Source organism: Notamacropus eugenii, chromosome 4, assembly GCF_028372415.1.
Source record: "Notamacropus eugenii isolate mMacEug1 chromosome 4, mMacEug1.pri_v2, whole genome shotgun sequence".
Classification (NCBI taxonomy): Eukaryota; Metazoa; Chordata; class Mammalia; order Diprotodontia; family Macropodidae; genus Notamacropus; species Notamacropus eugenii.
In genome coordinates, this window is record NC_092875.1 from 107801480 (window position 1) to 107821478 (window position 19999).

The following is a 19999-nucleotide window of genomic DNA, read 5'->3' on the forward strand; positions in this document are numbered from 1 at the left end:
ACAGAACTAAGAAAATAATGTATACAATGATAATGATATTGCAAAGAAAAAAAAAACAACTGTCACACTTACAAATTCTGATCAAAATAATGATTAATCCAGAGGACCTTTAATGAAGACTGATGTTCTTCTCCTCATAAAGAAATGATAGACACAAGATGTAGAAACGTGTTTTTGGACATTGCCACTGCCTAGATTTATGTGTTTCACTTTGCCTATTTGGTACATGGGATTTTTTCCTCCCTGTTTTCAAATTTGGGGTGGGAGGAAGTAGGGAAGGGGATAACAGTGATGACGATGATGATGATGATGATGGTGATGGTGGTGTCCCCTTCTCTCCTTTTAAATAAAAGTGGCTGTTGTTTTGTCAATGGCATTTTATGCATCTATTAATATAATAAAATACATGATATTTGTTCTTTTTATTTACTTGGTCGTTGATGTTTCTAGTTTTCCTGATACTGAATTCAACTTGCATTGCTAGTGTAAATCAACTTGGTTATAATGCATAATCTTTATGATTTTGCTGCAGCCATTATGATAATATTTAATTAAAATCAATATGCATCAACATTCATTTGGGATATTGAGCCATAAGTAGGGTTCAACAAACTGTGGCCCATGACCTGTAGCTTTAGCTAAAGTTCATGAGTTATACAAAAATAGAAGGACGGTTAGATTTGACCCATGGATCGTAGTTTGTTGGTCCTTGGCCTAAAGTTTTCTTTCTTTGTTTTGACATTTACAGGTTTAGATGTTAAGAACATGTTAGTATCCTAGAAGAAATTTGGTAGATCCTTCTTTTTTTTGAATATTTTTATATATAGTATATTTGATATTAGAATTAGTTGTTCTTTTTTTAATATAATTCATTTGTAATAAATCCATTTACTCCTGGGATTTTGTTTTCCTTTGGGAATTCCTTGTAGCTTTTCAATTTCTTTTACTGAATGGGTTATTTAAATGTTGTATTTCCTGTTCTGATAATCTTTGCACTTTATATTTTTTGAAAGTATAAACAAATTTAATTTGTTAGTTTTACTACCACATAATTGGACAAATTTATTTATAATAATTTCTTTTACTTTAACTTTATTTGTTGTGAATTCTCCATTTTAATTTTTGATTCAGGTAATTTATTTGCCCTTCTTTTAAAAAATCAAACTCTTCAATGCTTTCTTTTATCCCCCCTAAACCTCCCCAGTTTTAATGATTAATTCAATGTTTATTTTAATTATCAGTTTTGTTAATCTCCATTTTCATTTTCACAATTTCAATGTTTTTGTCTTTAATTGAGGTTTTATTAATTTTTCAAGTGTTGTTACTAGTTGCATGCCCAATTAATTGATCTATTCCTTTTTTCTATTGTACAAAATGTTTTAGAGACATATATTTCCCCTCAGCAACTGGCCAATCTCAAAAATTTGGTGTATTTATTACTGTAATTTTAATTGGTGATTATCTGTTAATTTTATGATTTCTTCTTTGAGCTACCAATTCTTAAGATTAAATTACTTAGTCTTCAGTTAGTTTTTAATCCTCATTTCTGTGGACATTTATTGAATTACATTTGCATTATGGTCAGTAAAGTATATGCTTATTATTTCTGTTTTCCTACATTTTTGTGAGTTTTTTTTGCACTAATGCATGTTCAGTTTTTGTAAAGCTGCCATATTCATATTTAATAAATACACATATAAATGCTCTTTTAAAATTTCTCTTCAGTAGTTGCCAGTGATCTATCTTATCTAACTTTTCTAAAGTTCTATTCAGTTCCACAATTCTCTTTTTCTTGTTAGATTTGTCTAGGTCTGAAAGGAGGTACGTTGAGGTGCCTAATTACAGTTTTACTATTTCTTTTGCTCTACAACTCATTTAATTTTTCTTTAAGTATTTCAGTGCTATGCCATTTGCATGCATATGTTAAGTAGTGATATTAATTCATTGTCCATGGTACGTTTTAGTATAATGTAGTTTGCCTGTTCATCTCTTTTAAACAAGTCTATTTTTGCTATTGCCTTACCCGATATCATGATTGCTACCTTCTGTGTTTTCTAAATTAGATATTTTACATAATAGATTTTGCTCCTGCCCTTTATCTTTATATGTGTTTATCTTTATGATTCAAGTGAGTTTTCTGTAAACAATGTATGGTTGGATTCTGCTTTCTAACCCATTCTGCTTTCCTCTTTTGTTTTATGGGCAAATAAATCTCTTTCATATTCACAGTTATAGTAGTGAATTATGTATTTATTGCTATTTAATAATTTTCAGTCATGTCCAACTTTTCATCATCCCTTTTGGGATTCTCTTGGCAAAGGTACTAGAGTGGTTTGCCATTTCCTTCTCCAGCTCATTTTACAGATGAGGAAACTGAGGCAAACAGGGTTAAGTGACTTTCTCAGGGTCATACAACTAATGAGTGTCTAAAGCTTGATTTGAACTCAGATCTTCCTGACTTCAAGCTTGGTATGCCAGTGTGCCACCTAACTGCCAATTATGTATTTACCTCCTTTCTATTCTGTACTTTCTGTTCTCTTTGCTTTCCATCCACTTCTGTATAAAGAAGAGGATAGTGATAAACAAGGGCATATCAATGCCCTTTCTTGCAGTAATCTGCTTCCACCTTCCCCCCCCCCCCCCATCCCAGCCCAGCCTTCCTCCTTTCTACTTATACAGATCCCAGGCATAGGTTCTTTCTCTCTTTTTTCCTTTTAAAACCTCTTTTCATGATATACTCTGTGAGGTTACAGCTTTGTGTATGACTAATTCTTCCGTTATCCCATCTTCTAATTCCTGTCCTCTCCCTTCTCCTTGTTCCCTTTCTTTTCGCAATGTGCTGAATATATTTCTATGCCCATTTCTTTGTGTTTGTATGTGTGTGTTTACATTCTGCCTCCCTTTGAACAATTTAGATGAAAGTGATGTACAAATCATGCATATTCTATCCTCTTCCTCCTTGTTTGTGTAGGCTTCTACCCTGATAATGTGATATAGTAAGTTTCTCTACCTTCACCCCCTTTCTTCCATAATGCAAAATTTTAAAAAATAATTTTGAGAATGAGGGGCTCTCAGAGCATAATTGTTCACATATCTATGTGAGACAGAGTACAACAAATCCATATCTCCCCCTTTAGATTGTGAATTCTCTGAGATCAAGGACTGTCTCTTGTCCTTCTTTGTAGCCCCAGAACTCATCATTGTTCCTGGCATATAATACTTATTGACTGACTCACTCTTGCTGAAAATTGATGGGTACTCTCTCCAACAGTTCATACCACAACCCATACATATCTTCTCCTTGTGTGCAATTCTGTTTCTAGTCCTCCCCTCAGTCCTCCAAAGGGTATGTACTGAATGTTCTGAATTCCTTTCTGAACCCCTTTAATGCATTTTATGATTATACCAGCTTTTCCAGCAGTTATGTCACACTGTTGACTTAAATTGAGCTTGCAATACCCTACAATTATAGTTGAGAGACCTCTCTCAACCTCTATTTATGCAACTGATTTTCTTAAATCATTTACAGAGCTTTATGCCTATTAAATTTTACCTTATCATATCTGTCAAGATGTTTCTATTCTGAGGCTATTATCCAATGTATTAACTATCCTTCCCAGCTTTGTTGGCAAGTATACTGTCTATACTTTCATCTAAGTCACTTACCAAAATGTTGAATTGTCAAGTGTCATTCATTCAATCATTTATTCACCAAATATGTATTGAGTGACTACTAAGTACAAGGCTCCATACAAGGTACCCTTGAGAATGAAAAGATACAGACCTGGGAATAGGAACTAACAAGAAGGTTTCCAGCCACCAAACACACAGTCTGGGAACACAGTGACAGATGGTTTTGTATATGACTTTTTTTCTTACAAATGGACATGTTTGCCATGCCAAAAATTATCCTATCTATAACACACATTTATTTTGTGTTGTCAATTTTATTTCTCTCTCTCTCTCTCTCTCTCTCTCTCTCTCTCTCTCTCTCTCTCTCTCTCTCTCTCTCTCTCTCTCTCTTATCTCCCAGTAATTCCCTTAAGAAAATCTTATAATATCTTTTGGAGTTACTTAATCTATCTGCCATATGACAGTCTTTCATGTGTTTGAAGACAGTATTAAATCTTATTTTCCTCAGGGTAACAATGGTTTTTTTTCTACAGCTTGGGTCTTGGCATAGTATTTGGTTCACAGCTGTCTAGTGCACCTAACATATCTCTGTCCTTTGAAGGACATAGGTGGTAAAACGGGTAGAGTGCTGGACTTGGAGTCAGGAAGACCTGGGTTAAAATCCTTTAGACACTTACTAGCTGTGTGACACTCGGAAGGTCATTTAAGCTCAGTTTTCTCACCCATAATATAAAGATAAAAAGAGCATTTGTCCCACAGGAATTTTGTGAAGACCAAATGAGATAATGTGTATAAAGCACTTTGTGAACTTTAAAGTTTGTTATAAATGCGGATTATGGTGATGAATCATTTCTTAGTTAAATATCATAGCTACCCAGCAGTTGACATAAAACATAGTGTACATTACATACTCTATACATAATAAGTATGCAATAAATGTTTATTGAATTAAACTGTCTCAGTTCCTTAACTTTCTTATGTCACAATTTTGAGTTCTCACACCATTCTGATCACCCTCCAATGGATGTACTCCCCCTTGTCAATACCTCTTTTTAAACGTAGTATCCATAACTGAACACCATATCACAGCTGTCATCTGACCAGAGCCAAGATCATAAGGAATACCATCTCTCTCATTCCAAACACTATGCTTCTGCCTAAGACTCAATGTGTTTGTTATTGCCTGGTTGATTGGCTGATTGGACCTCTGAGACTCTTTGAACCCTGAGATTCTGTGATTCTAAGTGACCTCCTGGGGAAACTGGAGGTTAAGTATTAGAAATTTTCAGTGCCTTCCAGGCACTCTTCCCTAGGGAGTGAACTGGAATCTAATTTAGTTGTTACAATTCTAAAAGGCAATGCTATACTAGATCTGACACAGATTTCATTATTCCTTGCTCTTTCAATTCTGATACGTCTTACAAATCAAAAACGCAAACTAAAACCTATACCCATGAACATCTTCCCCACCCCACAATGATAATGAAAAAGGAAGACCTAAGATCAAAGATTTCAGGGGTCCCTGCCCTACCTAACCCTCTACAGACCTCCACTTAGTAAGAATAATGGATTTGCTCACCCTAAGTAAGACATTTTCCATGTATTCACTCTACCAGACAGATAATGGCCTCACAATCCATCTATTTGTACATTGGCCCACCTATTATATATTATGGCAACTCACCATGCATCAGTGGAAGTTGTGGAGTAAATAGCTGTGCCTGGAATCAACTCATCTTACAGTGTGGTGAATGGCAAAGGAAACACTTCCCCTTCATCACTGGCAGTGCTTGCCTCCACTCTTCACTTCCTATCACAGCCATGTCTCTATCTTTTGACAGCAACTGCAAGAAATAGTCACCAGCATAGTATAGATCAGGAGCAATGCTCTGATTCATTTGAGTCTATTTTAGCTGAGAAGGCATTGAGAATCATAGAGATAATTCTTACAGTGGTTTCTAAGAGGAGCTGGTCAGTCATAACTACTGCGATATTGAACCGAGGCAAAACCAAAAACATAATCATTAGGAAAGAGGGAAGGGTACCATGTGCCTTTCTTACCTTCCTGATGCCAACCCGTCCCCCCATGACAGGAATCTTTCTTTCACATTGCATATAGCACTTTTACTGGATGTCTCCTTTTCCTCTACTTCAGTTTTTCCATTTGCTATGCAAATTTGTGCAGATCACACAATAATAAAAATAATAAATATTTATGTTATACTTCAAGGTTTGCAAAAGGCTCTACATAGTTTATAATATTTGATTCTCATTGCCACCCTGTGAAGTAGGTGCTACTGTTATCCTCCTTTTTCCAATGAGATAACTGAGGTCCAGAGAAGTCACCCAATTTGCCCAAGGTTACATAACTAGTGTCTCAGTTGAGGTATGAATACAAGTCTTCCTGATTTAAAGTATAACTTTCTTTTCACTCTACCATCCTGGTGCTCCAGAAGACTGTAAACCCCATGAAGACATGTTATAGGTCATGTTGGTGTCCCCAGTGAAGTCACAGAACTTTACATGTAGTAGGAATTTTGTAAATATCTGCTGAATTGTTGTTAAATTCAGATAAATGAGGCAGCCAAAGTAGCACAGTGAATAGAGAGCCTGGGTTGGAGTCAGGAAAACTCATCTTCCTGAGTTAAAATATGACCTCAGATACTTCTTAGTGGTGTGACCCTTGAGGGGTGAATTGGCCTGGTTCAGAAATGAAGGAGATTAAGCTCTAGTGAGGCAGCTAGGTGGCATAGGGCATTGACTGCTGGCCCTAGAGTCAGGAATACCTGAGTCCCAATCTGGCCTCGGATACTTATTAGCTGTGTGACCCTGGGCAAATTGCTTAAACCTGTTTGCCTCAGTTGCTTCCTCTGTAAAATGAGCTAGAGAAGGAAATGACAAACCACTCCAAATCTCTGCCAAGAAAACCCCAAATGGGATCACAAAAAGATGGGCATGACTGAAATGACTGAACAATAACAAAATTCAGATAAAGGATGCAGAAGAGCTGTGGTCTCTGTCCACAAGAGCAGGAATGAGGCTGGTCTTCTGGCAAACACACCAGAGCTTATGCATCCAAATGCATGTGGTCCTTTGGACATTTATTCCAGCAGTGCAGCCAGTACTCAAAAATACGCCTCCTTTTTGGAAAATGCCTTCAGAGCCAAGAAATGAACCAAACAAGAAAATCAATCTTGTTCCTTTAGGTCACATCTCATGCATGCTAATCCAGTCGCTGTCTTTTGGAGGAGGTAATAATGCTGGAAAAACCATTTTAGAATGCAATGGACAATCATACACAGAACTAGACTTTAAAGTTGAGTAAAATTTGGTTGGTTCTTAACAGTTATAAAATTGTTATACATGTTATCTCATGGGCTTCTTAGGGCAACCTCAGCGAGTAGGGAGTGCACAAGGTATTATCCTCAGTGGATAGATAAGAAAACAGGTTCAAAAGAGTTAACCTAATTAATTCAAGCTTACACAGCTGGTCACTGGCAAGAGTCAGAACTCAAACCCTGGCCTCCTATCTTTAGGATGAGTGTGCTTTCCCCCACATCAGGCTATTTCTACTCAATAACAAGCTGACCTCCAAAAAATATTAAACTATTACCGTGATATGCCAGCCTTCCAAATGCCACTGCTAAAAAAACAACAAACATTTATCCAGGTTGGCATATGGGCATCTTCTAGAGTCAATCCAGTAAAAACAGAGGATCTGAGATGAGATCATTATATATTTTTTTCAATCTCCATTTAAACAGCAGAAATTCTTGGCTTCTTGCTGCTGGGAAAGCTGTCGCCATGGAACAGAGAAGAAAGGCCCCCAAATTAGTACTGAACATCTTCCAAGAGCTGTCAATATTTTTGGAAGCCCCCAAAGGAATAAAAACTCCCATGATTTTGGCACAATTTGAAGTCTGGAAATTCGATTTTCTTAGAATTGAGTGATGAGGTCACTGGATTCAACTTGAAACTTATAGTAGAGAGGACACTAAGCCTGGACTTAGGGAATCTGGGTTTAAGTTTGTTTCTTTGTACCTATGTGACCTTTTATTATTTTTCAGTTGTGTCTGACCCATTGCGACCACTTTTAGAGTTTTCTTGATATTGGATCTGGATACTGGAGTGGTTTGACATTTCTCCAGCTCATTTTACAGAGGAAGAAACTGAGATAAACAGGGTGACTTGTCCAGGGTCATACAGCTAGTCTGAGGCCATATTTGAATTCAAAGAGATGGGTTTTTCATATTTCAAGCTTGGTGTGCTATCTACTGAGCCACTTAACTACCCAATGTGACCTGGGGCAAGTTGTATGAAAACTCTGAGAGCCATGGTTACATGATAGGTAAAATAAAGCTAAACTAGGTGTTTTTTAATGACCCAACTCTAAATCTTTGGATGTTATAGTCCTATGAAGTGGTTCTTAAGTTTGCCCAATTGGTCTGTAAAATCTGTAGTGAAGAATTATTTGAAGTTATATTTTTAGAATGTAACTATTTGAAGAGCTGAAATATACATATATGTATATTATCTAACTAGAAATCTACACATATAGATCTTTATGTGTGTGTATTTGAGATGCCAAACAACACAGTGGATAGAGAACTATCCCCAGAATCAAGAAAAAAATCTGACACATACAGGCTGCTCAGTTCTCCCAGGCAATTCTAACACTATCTCACAATGCCTGGCACATGGTACATACTTCAGAAATGCTTGTTGACTGACTGGCTGACTAAAAATGGTAGAACAAGTTCAGCCTGCTTGATTTACAGGTATGAAATCTGAGACTGAGAGACCATAAGAGACTTGGCCATAGTTACATATCCAGTAAGTGATTAAGGCAGGATTTGAGCTCAAATCTTTTCCTAACTCCAAACTCATCACTCTATTGGATGTTCTACCTCAAGATGGAGAGATACGAACTATATTTGAATCCAGTTAAGTGGGTTTGGAGCAAGTCTACTAATCTGACCCAGAAAGTGATAAGTGATAGATTGGTGCACACCTCTAAGGAGTTATGAAACCATGATCTGTTCTGATTGATACTTTCTTTTATCTGAGATTTGGATGAAGGTGTAGCTTATCTGATTATTGAATTGGTGGATAACACAAAGCTGTGACATATAACAAGCACATGGGATGACAATCCTAATGTTTAATGATAGGCTAGAGGGGTGAACTGAGGCAAACAAGAGTATATCTGTAGTAATAAGTGTCAATTCCCATGCTTACATTAAAAAATGACATAGCACAAAAGTCATAAGGAATTACATATGACTGGAAAGAAGTTATAGTGAAAAAAAGATGATGGGGTTCTGTAAGGATATTGAATCAATATCAATCAAGACTTGGATATAGTAGCCATTAAATTATTTCCATCTTAGTCTTCATTAATGGGTGGCTTCAATCTGAATAAAAAGATTGACCCACTGACTCTGCCCTGGTCAACCCAAATCTGGAGTTGAGTGTCCATTTATTGGCACTACTGTTTAGAAGGAACAATGACAAGCTGGATCTTTTCCAAAAGTAGATAGTTGAGGGAATTTGAAATCACATCATACAAGAAGTTGAAAGGACTAATGATGAGGGCTTTTAGTCTGAGAGAAAGAATATTTAGGGTAGAGACATGATCAAATGCTTCAAATATGGAGGGAATTGTCCTAGGGAAGAGAAAATAGACTTGCACTATTTGGCTCTGTATTTTGAACTATTACCAATGGGTAGAAGTTACAAGGAGACAGATTTTGGCCCAGCATGAGTAAAAACACAGGGGGTTGCTTCAGAGTACAGTGAGTTTTTCATCATTGAAAGGAATTGGGCAGAGATTTTTGAAGATTTTTTGCTCAAAAAATAAGTCAACAAGTATTTATTAAGTTATTATGTTTGAGAGACTGTGCTTAGTACTGGGAAAACCAAAACAAAAGTGAGAAATAGTCACTACCTATGAGAAATATATTCTAACAGATGAGGGTACATGTGCATATATAGGAATACACACAAAATAGATGAAAATGGATATAAGGGGTTGGGCAGAGAGGGCACTAAGAGCCAAGATAATCAGGAAAGGCTTCTTTTAGAAGGTAGGTTGAGTTGACCTTTGAAAAAGACCAGGGATTTTGAGAGGTTGTTTGTCTTTTGTTCTTGAAAGGGACCATGACATCAAGGAGATGATATGACTTGCAACTGACTTGGTTTTCAGTGAGGGAGGGCTATGCAAGGTCGCCAAGCTCACTTTCTCCTTCAGAGTCATCAGAATCCAGTGGCCAGATATTCATCAGCATGACTGGAGATGGCCCAGGATGTAATGGAAGACTCTGGCCCTTTTAAGCTAAGGTCTGTTCAGCTTCTCACTTTGAGTGAGGTGACACCCATTCAGTGAATTGGCTACTATAAGAGTTGAGTCAAGGGATGCGCTCCCCCTCTGCCTCTCCTCCCTTTTTGAAAGGTGAAGGTGAGGTGGGAGGCATTCTATACAAAGGACCTGAGAAGTAAATGGAGGTACAGTGAGAAGAACAACTTGAGTAGAACATAAGATGTATGAAAGTGAATGATGTGTAACATGGATTAAAAGGTAGTTTAGAGTCAGGTTGTAAAAGGTTTTAAATGTCAAACAGAGGAATTCATATTTGAACCTACAAGTAGTATGGAGCTATTAAAGTTTATTAAGCAGGGGATGACACGGTCAAATCTGTTATTTCAAAAAGATCATTTTAGCAGCCTGGTAGAGGTCAGGAAGCCAATCAGGAGGATATTGTAATAGTCCAGATGATAGGTGATAAAAGGTTTAATTATGGTGATGTTTGTGGGGGTGGGGGTGGAAAGGAGGGTATAGATGTGGGAGATGTCATAGAGGTTGAAACAAGATTCAACAGTTAATTTGATATGTGGCTCGAGTGAGAATAAAGAGTCAAGGATAGCACTGAAACTACAAATTCAGTAACTGGAAAGGCTGGTGGAGCCCTAAGAATGTGTTCTGTTTTAGCCATGAAGAGTTTGAAATGCCTGAGGGACATTTGGTTTGAAGTATCCATGGGCAGTTGGTGATGTAGGACTTTTGCTCAGGAGAGACACTAGGACTGTATATATCTATATCTATATCTATCTCTCTCTCTATATATGTACATATATATATATAGATATAGATAGATATGGATATACATAGATATAGATATGGATATATGTATAGATAGATATAGATATATCTGAGAGTAATGAGTAATATATGGACTAATAATTTAAATACATGGAAGTTGATGAGATCACCAAATGACAGTGTGCAAAGAGAGAAGAGGTCCCAGAACAGAGCTTTTCAAGACACCCAGCTTTAGGGGGTGAAGTATGGAGGATGATCCAGCAAATGAGGTGGAGAAGAAACTATCCAATTGATATGGCTTTGGAAATATTGTTAACAGGATCCAAGATTTGAGCAGAGCTTAAACTGCATAATTTTAAAAGTCCATTCCAACTCATAGCCTTATGATATGAATCTATTCTTAATCAAATTAGTTAGCTGTCATGTTGAAAGATTGGTTTAAGATTTAGTACTGGAAGAAACTTAGTAAGAGAAGAATGGAAGGATGGAGACTATAAGTTAGGACTAAAGATAGTCAGGGGAAAGTTTTGCTATATGGGGCAATGACTAATGATAATAACGAAATGAGTACAAATAATTTTACTTGTATTATTTAATTCTCACAAAAGGACTGTGGGACAAATAGGTTAGGTAGAAATAGTCCAAATGAAGCACTCCAGTAGGTTCTCTGTGTTTTAGACATGAGGTAAAGAAGGCATGGGTGGCAAGATGGCACAGTGAATAGAGTGCTGGATCTCAAGTCAAGAAGATCCATCTTCTGAGTTCAAATCTGGTCTCATATACTTAACAGTGCTGTGACCTTGGACAAGTCTCTTAATCCTATTTGCCTCAGTTTCCTCATCTGTAAAATAAGCTGAAGACTGAAATGACAAACTAGTCTAGTATCTTTACCAAGAAAATCCTGGATGAGATTACAAAGAGTTGGACATGGCTGAAACGACTGAACAGTAACAACATCAACAAATGAAGGTGTATGAAAACTCATGATTTGAGCTCTCCTATCTCTAAATCTTTTAGCTCTTCTTAACTATTTTTGTAACATTAACCCTTTTGGCAGCCTGATGAAGTTCATGAACCCCATTCTCAGAATACTGGTTTTAAATACGTAAACTAAATACATAGGATTACAAAGGAAACTCATTATATTGAAATAGTATATGCAAAAATATTATATATAAAAAACAAAACCCCACAATTTTGCGTACTCATGATTAAGACCTCTCTCCTTTCTAAGGCATTGTTCAGAGCAGTAGTCTTCTTGACTCCAGATCCAGAGATCTTTCCACTGAGTTATCTAGCTGCCTTCTATTTTACAGTACTGTCTACTAATGAGATGATGATGATGATGTCTGTTTATTTCGACTAAAAGATCCACATTTATATACATAGAGAGCCTTATATAACCATTAAGCTTCTGGTTGCTATTTCTGCTCTAAAGAAAAGGTAGTTAGGAAAGAAAGCAAAATACTCCATCACTGAGCAAGTAGCTTTTTTTGATACCCACACAAAGATCTTGAAGTAAGTTCTAATTTAATTTGGAGACCACTGCTTCAGTTTGATTGACCGCTTTCCTGTTGTACTGTTCTTTTCTTTTTACCTGTTCTTTTCCACCCTCAAACTCTCTGAAAAGCCTTCCTACTCTATCTTCCCTAGTCCTTGTACAGTTTGTCTTTGAAGACTTAAGATTCTTCTTCTGTAATAATAAAGTATGTAGTTTTATTTTTATTATTTTGAAAAATGAAAGCAACAACAACAAAAAAATCTTCAATGGTTTCTTGTCACCTCCAAGATCAAATACTGTCAGGGGCGACCCCCGACCACCGCCTCTACTCACCCCGCCCAAGGGTCTTCAGACGTCTCTGGCTCCCCTCGGGGGTCGAGGGGAGAATCACTAGGCAGAACACCGGAGGTGGGTAAGAGCAGCTTTATTACATGACGGTCAGCAAGAAATCCCCCCGAGCCCCTCCTGGTCAGTGAATATATACCTTAGGTTTCTCCCTCCCATTCGGGGAAGTTCTCCTCCCATTCCGGGTAGGCTCCTCCCCAGTTCCTCCCAGAGGGCGGAGCACAGCTCAGTAGTAGGGCCGCCCCAGTGCCAGCGTGGCAAAGCCACGTCGGCAGGTCCAGACCCTCTGGCATCTCCTATCCTCTCAGGGAGGCCCAGGTCCAGAGCGCCCCGTACAAAATACAAAATCTTTTGTTTGGCTTTTACAATTCTTCATAACCTGTCCCACCCCACCTCCCATTCTGGTCTTCTTATACTTTAGTCCCTGCCCCAATTCTTTCTGAGCCAGTAAAACTGGCCTCCTTTCTGTTTCTCACATACAATGCTCCATCTCCAGATTCTGGAGGTTGTCCACCATGCCTGCAATTCTCTCCCTCCTCATCTCTTTCCCCTGACTTTCCTGAAATCTCAGCTAAAATCTCCCTTCTGGGTCAGTATTCATTTGTGAATCTTCATGTCTTAAAAATTTCTTATGTATGGAGGAAACAAATAGGTTCCCTGTACAATATGTTGAATATCTTTCTATTTCCTCCTGGAGAGAACCTGGACTTACCTGAGCTTTAAGTGCTTTTCCTTGGGGTTAGGAGGTAGGGATGTAAAACACCAGAAGGCATCTGACCCTTTTCTTTAGAGGAGAGGCTCCCCTAGGACTGAGTTCAGTCCACATGGATGCTCAGAAATAGGGAACCCCACAGCGGAAGGGCAAGTGTTCCACTCCCATGGGCCCATCATCAAATTGTTGTTAGTTACACTGGCTTCTCAAGGCTTTCAGGGAAATGATGAGTGGGGAAGCAAGATGTTATTATTTACTTTTACTCTCATATCTGCTTTGGGAAATTTATATCTTGTAATCAGTTAAATGGGTGAAAGTTAGAGAAAAGAAATGAGGAGAGAGTCTGGCTCACCCCATGGCTAATGTTGCAAATGTACTGGCTGTGCTCTCATAGAGACAGGCTCTTAAAGCCTTGGCTGGAGTGTGTGAAACATTGTTCTGTCAAATTCCCAGTGACCAGGGGCTTGTAGGTGGCTATTACCTCATTAAGGACTTCCTGGCAAAGCAAAAAACAAAGATATCTTCAAGCTTGTCCTTTGCCCACATCTCTGATGTCTTTCCTAAGTCAGTCTAAAGACTCTAAAGTATTCTGTCATTGGAGTAAATAGGTTTTTCACTCAGGGTTTTTTGTCATCAGGTTGTTAAACATTTATTAAATACCTACTGTGTGCCAAGCACTATGCTAAATATTAAGAATACACCTTAATGGGGAAATACTCACAAAGTCTAAATGGGATAAATTGGAGGTAATCTCAGAGGAAAAGCACTAGGATTAAAGAAGAGTGCAGAAAGATTTTTCAGGAGGTAGGATTTTACCTGTGATGTGAAAGAAGTCAGGAAAACCAAGAGGTAAATGATGGGGAAGGAAAGAATTCTATGCATGGGGAAAAGACAGTGAAAATACCCAGGCTTGGTAAATGGACTATTGTGTATGAGGAGCATCATGGAGATCAGAGTTCACGGAAGGGGAGTAAGCTGGAAGAATATTGTAAAGACAAAAAATAGGTTATGAAGGGCTTTAAAAGCCAAAGAGAGAATTTCCTATTTGATTCTGGCAGTAATAGGGAGCCATTGGTATTTCTTGAATGGGGTAGGGGTTGATATGATCAGAACTGAGCTTTAGGAAGATCAATTTGACAGCTGAATGGAGGATGAACTGGAGAGACATGACCTTTTTGTTCAGGACTTCATAATTAAGGCAGCTTATCTCTATGGAATATAATGGTATCAATTACTATGGGTTGATAATAAACCCCACAATAATATTTAGTGTTAGATAGAATCAGAATTTCAGAGATGAATAAGACTTCATAGGTAATCAAGTCCAGGAAGACTCTCTCTATTTTCAGTGAAATCTTTATATTGAACAGAAATCTGAACTCTTGGAATGTCAAACTGGTCCCAGTTCTGCCCTTTGAAGGGAAAGGGAATATAGCAAGGGAACCTATGATTTCATTTGTAGAGGGAACTCATTGATGAAAAAAACTCTCTCCTTCTTCAGGTCAGCATCTTCTCTGCAATTTAGACATTAAGGAGTTGCCTGAGGAGGGAGAAAACTGAGAATTCAAGTATTTTCTGCAAGGTAACAAGATTAGCATGTGCAAAAACCCAAGTCTTCCTGGCTCCAAGGCCAGGCTTCTTTCTACTATGTAAACATTGTCCCTGAAGTAAAGCAAAATAAATAGAATCCTTCTCTTTTCCAACGTGATTACATGAAAGACTTTAAGATAATATTGAATGTTCCTGAAGCTCTTCTCCAAGGTAAGCATCACTTATTTTTTACATAATCTGTATGTTTCATGGGTTTGAGTCACCTTACCATTCTGGTTGCCCTCTATTAGACATGTTCCAGATTGTCAGCATCACTCTTAAAATATGGCATCTAGAACTGGACATTGGACTGATGAGGATAGAGGATAAAGGGATTATTCCTTTTCACTTTGTTCACTAGATTCCCTACTAATTCATCCTCATATTATATTCCTCCATTAAAATCCCAGTTGGGGAATGGCCTGAACAAATTGCGGTATATGATTGTGATGGGATACTAATGTGCTATAAGAAAAGATGAGCTCAATGATTTTAGAAAAAAAAACATGGAAAGACCTGAAGGAAGTAATGGAGAGTGAAATGAGCAACACCATGAGAACGTTGCGTACAGTAACAACAATATTATTTTAAGAATCACTTTGAATGACTAAGTCATTTTGACCATTATAAACACCCACATTAACTACAAAGGACATATGAAGGAAGATCTATCTACAACTGGGGAAAGATTTGATAATAGAAGTATGCATAGAATAGTTTTACGTATATACATATTTGTGTCTAATGGTAACCATCTCTAGGGTGGCAGAGAGGGATGAGGGAAGAAAAGAGAAATAAAGAAAGTTACATGGCAACTTTATTATATATTTAAAAGTAATACCAATTTGTACATAACAGATTTGTAGTTTCACCTACAATCAGCTTTTTTATTTTTATTCTAGTATGCTATGGAAAAGCTTGTTTTATTTTCTTAAGTTTAGAATAAAATAAATTAAATTAAAAAAAAAAAATTCCACTTGGAAACCAGCATGGTCTGGAGGTGACCCTAGATTGCTGAAGACTGTGCCAGGGTAGCACAAGCCAACAGCTCCTTCAGTGCTGCCAAGACTGAGCATAATGAGCATAATGTTGGACTATATGCCTGAGGGCCAGTCTTATTAAGGTTATGATTCCCCCTGTTGCTCATATCATGATAAATTTTGCAGCCTCAGCAACTGTCAAAGATAGTCTACTGAGTCACCAGTGGACTGTAATATTCATCAGTGGAGGGAATTTCAGCCACAGTACAAATGAAACATACTGAAATAGATCAAAAATTGAGTTTTAAGATGTTTTGGCTGCCACATCATGATACTGACTCATGTTCAGTGATCAGTCCACCAAAAATTTCAAAGGTTTTTCACATAAAGTTTTGCTCCCAGTACTGCATGTGTAAAGTCATTTTTTTCTAACTTAAGTAGAACTCTTTCCATTTATCACTATTAAATTTCATCTTGTGAATGTCGTCTCATCAGTTCCAAGCTATCAAGATCTTTTTGGATCCTGATTCTTCTATCAAATGCATTAATTATTCCTCCCAGATATCCCCAAATCAATTTTGTATACCCTTCTTTTGATGTTCCTTGCATGTAAGTTCAGTTTCTCCAACTAGAGTAGGAGCTTTGACATTTTTGTGTGTCCAGGATGCTTGTAGCAGCCTGGGTTCCTTTGAAACCCTTTTTAGAAAAATGCTTTTAAATTCATAAAATAAAATTCATAGGATTAAAAGGGAACCAATTATATTGCAATATACTTATCATAATTAACAAATAAAACAAAATAAAACAAGTTCACAGACCCCAGGTTAAGAGCCCCTGCACTAGCTGATAAATTTCTTCGAGACAAGGATATGCTCTCTGGTATCCCTCTCTGTCTTCATTTATCTCCAGGATGCATTCCTGAGTATGGACCTTTGTCTACAATGCCTTAGACACCTCTCCGCCCTGGAAACTCATCCCATTTATGAACTCCATACATTGGAAGTGTCCTCTACATGCCTGTCTCTCTGGTTGTTAGGTTTCTGCCAGAGTCTCTATTTTAAGGAAGAGACTCATATAATCCATATCTTCATTCATCTTCAAGCTATACTCATGCCTCTCTTGGACTTTCCCTATAATGCTCCTGGACAGATACCTTTATCCCTCTTCCCACCTCATGCTTTTATGTTCTATTTTCTCCCATTAGATGGAAGCTCTTTGATGACAGAGTCTGTCTTTCTTTCTGTTTGTATTTATATTTCCAGTATTTAGCACAGTGTATGGCCTCTAGTAGGTACTTAAATGTCTGTTTACTTGACTTGATTTGACTATGTCCTTCCTCAATCTCAGAGGACCCAGTATCCTTTGGGGCACATAGAAGGTAATTGTGGGTTGAATTAATGAGTCAATGAATGGAAGAGAGTGACCATTTATAGAATGAAATGTTTCTGAACTGCATTAAATACATTTTCTTAAAATATTTCCTTATATATGATCAAAAGAGGCAACTAGCTGATGCAGTGGATAGAATGCCAGAACTGGAGTCAGGAAGACTGGAGTTCAAATTGGATCTCAGACACTTACTAGATGTGTGACCCCTGGGAAAATCATTTAACCATGATTGCCTCAGTTTCCTCATCTGTAAAATGAGCTGAGAGAAGAAAATGAAAAATCACTATGGTATCCTTGCCAAGAAAACCCCAAACGGGATCATGAAGAGTAAAACATGACTGAAAAACCACAGAACAACAACAAGAAAACAAAAGGGTTGGTGTGCTTAGTAGGATAAATAGGGAGCTGAGAGGGTAATATGTTGATGAGGAAATTACCCTGTAGAAGTCTTTAGTGAGGCGTTTTGGGAACAATATCGTGGAAATTTTAAAATTGCACCCCTCCTCCTTTCTCATATATCCATCAGTCAGCCAAGATTGCTATTTCAATTTATACAATATGTTCAGCAGTTTTCATTGAACTATTAAAATTATGCTTTTGTTGGTAAAAATAAAGTAGCATCTCATAACTCACCTTGGAAAAGGGAAGTAGGCTGGAATCTTTTTCATGTTTAATAGCTCATCTGTGTGCTTCGAAATCTGTGCAAATACCCAAATCAGTGAATGGATGGGAATTAAGCAGGCTCATGGGTCCCCAAACCTCTGCTATCTCATTTCACACTTAGGAACTGCAGCTGAGGTCATTTCTAGAGCCATTTCCGAAAGCCGCTTGCTTCACTTAACCAACCTTGGCCAGCTGGCATGGTTTTGGGTCTAATTTTATCAAGGGATCACTAGGATATTGTTGCTGGAAGAGACTTTTTTTCCTAATCCAATTGGCTTGTTTGACAGATTGCAAAATGAAGCCTACAAAGGAATCTTGAAGAAAACAAGCATTGATGAAGTGCCTACTAGGGTCCAGGCTCTGTGCTAAGTACTTTACAGATATTTTCTCATTTAACTGTCATCTTGCAGTTATGGAAACTGAGGCAGACAGAGGTTGTGATTTGCCCAGAGTCACACAGCTGGTCTTCCTGATTCCATGCCCAGCTCTCCATCCACTCTAGCATCTGTAGCTGCGTATTCATTTGGAATCAGAAGATTTGGGTTTGAATATTTCCTCTCTTTCTTGGTTCCTGTGTGATCTTGAGTAAGTAATCAACATCATGGGCTTCAGCCTCCTCACCTGTAAAATGTGTGTATGTCAGGGAGAGACTTCAACTGATGATCTCTGAAGTTACTTCTAGCTCAAAAATCTACAATTTCATGATTCTATTACCCCAGCTCTGTTCCTTTCTGCCTTTATAGCCTGTGACAACTCACAGACATGTCAGGGTCTACTTGTCCTCATCTATAAAAAGGTATATATTGGCTCATAGCCATTTTGGATTGAGGTAATCTCTAATGTTCCTGCTAGTCCTATAATCACAGGTGACTAGCCCAAGGTCACAGAGCTAGTTTAGTGGAATCTAATACCTGTCAGGCTCGATTTCTTTCTTGTCCCATCAGGTTGCCTACTCTGATATCATTATTCCCCCCTACATTTTAGGTCCTTTTTAATATGTACTGCATCAGTTTCATGCATTGGTGTTGTTGAGTTCATTTATGTCTGACTCTTTGTGACCTCGTGGACCCTAATACTGTCCATGGACTTTTCTTGGCAAAGATACTGGAGTGGTTTGCCATTTCCTTTCTCAGAGGATGAGCTTTTGTCAAAACTCTCCCCTATAAGCGGTCCATCTTGGATAACCCTGTCAGGCTTAACTCACAGTTTCATTGACCCTGCCATGAAGGGGTCTCATTCAAGCATATGTGCATACAGAGGGATCAAAATCAGCAAATCTATGAATGTACATAAATAAGCAAAAATAAATGTTTGAAGGATGAAATATTAAACATAAGTTGTTCAACATAGGCTTTTTGTTGTATGATTTAGGGAACACCAGGAAAGTCATTGAGTTAGTGTGGAAAAGTAGAAAAAGCATTAGAGTGGAGTTGAGACCTGTGTTTGAATCCACATTGTCACCTATTAGTGTATAACCCCAGACAAATCATGGGATTTAGAGCTGGAGAAGGTCTTCTAGAGAAGCAGTATGTAATACAGCTGGAAATATGAAAGAAGACCATAGTTTAAATCTTGGCTTTGTCATTTACTAGCTGTGTGTGGTTGTCCAAGTCACTCAATTACTCTGTGCCTTAATTTTCTCATCATTAAAATGAGAGGTCAGGCTCAATGGCCTCTAATCCTGTCCAGTTTTAGAGCTGATCCTATGCTGTATTCCAATTTTCTTCTTTTACAGTATACATTTCCAGGCTTATTTCACATTTATGTCCTTTATATCCATAGTGACACAGAAGACAGAGTGTTAGATGTGGAGTTAGGAAGATCCAAGTTCAAACCTTGCTTTAGATTTTTACTAGCTGCATGATCCTGGGCATGTCATAACCTCTCTTAGCCTCAGTTTTTTCTCCTGTAAAATGGAGATAACAGTGCCCACCTCATAGGGTTGTTGGGAGTATCAGATGAGATAATATATGTGAATGGCTTTGTAAGCCCTAACATATTTATATATAAATAATGTTATTAATATATTCTCCATTTCAGCCAAATGGACTTATTTGCTAATCCTTGAACTTAGTTTTTCATTTCCC

General features: G+C 37.7%; 1 long non-coding RNA gene across 1 annotated transcript in view; it reads right to left on the reverse strand.

Annotated features, from left to right (window-relative positions):
- The window catches only part of LOC140500442 (uncharacterized), a 68506-nt gene extending 55596 nt beyond the window's left edge, over positions 1-12910 (reverse strand). The window contains exons 1-2 of the long non-coding RNA XR_011965739.1: positions 12567-12910; positions 5318-5477 (exon numbers count right to left, since the gene is read on the reverse strand). This is a non-coding gene — a long non-coding RNA (uncharacterized lncRNA). The remainder of the gene's footprint in view (positions 1-5317; positions 5478-12566) is intronic.
- Between the last annotated feature and the right edge of the window lie 7089 nt (positions 12911-19999).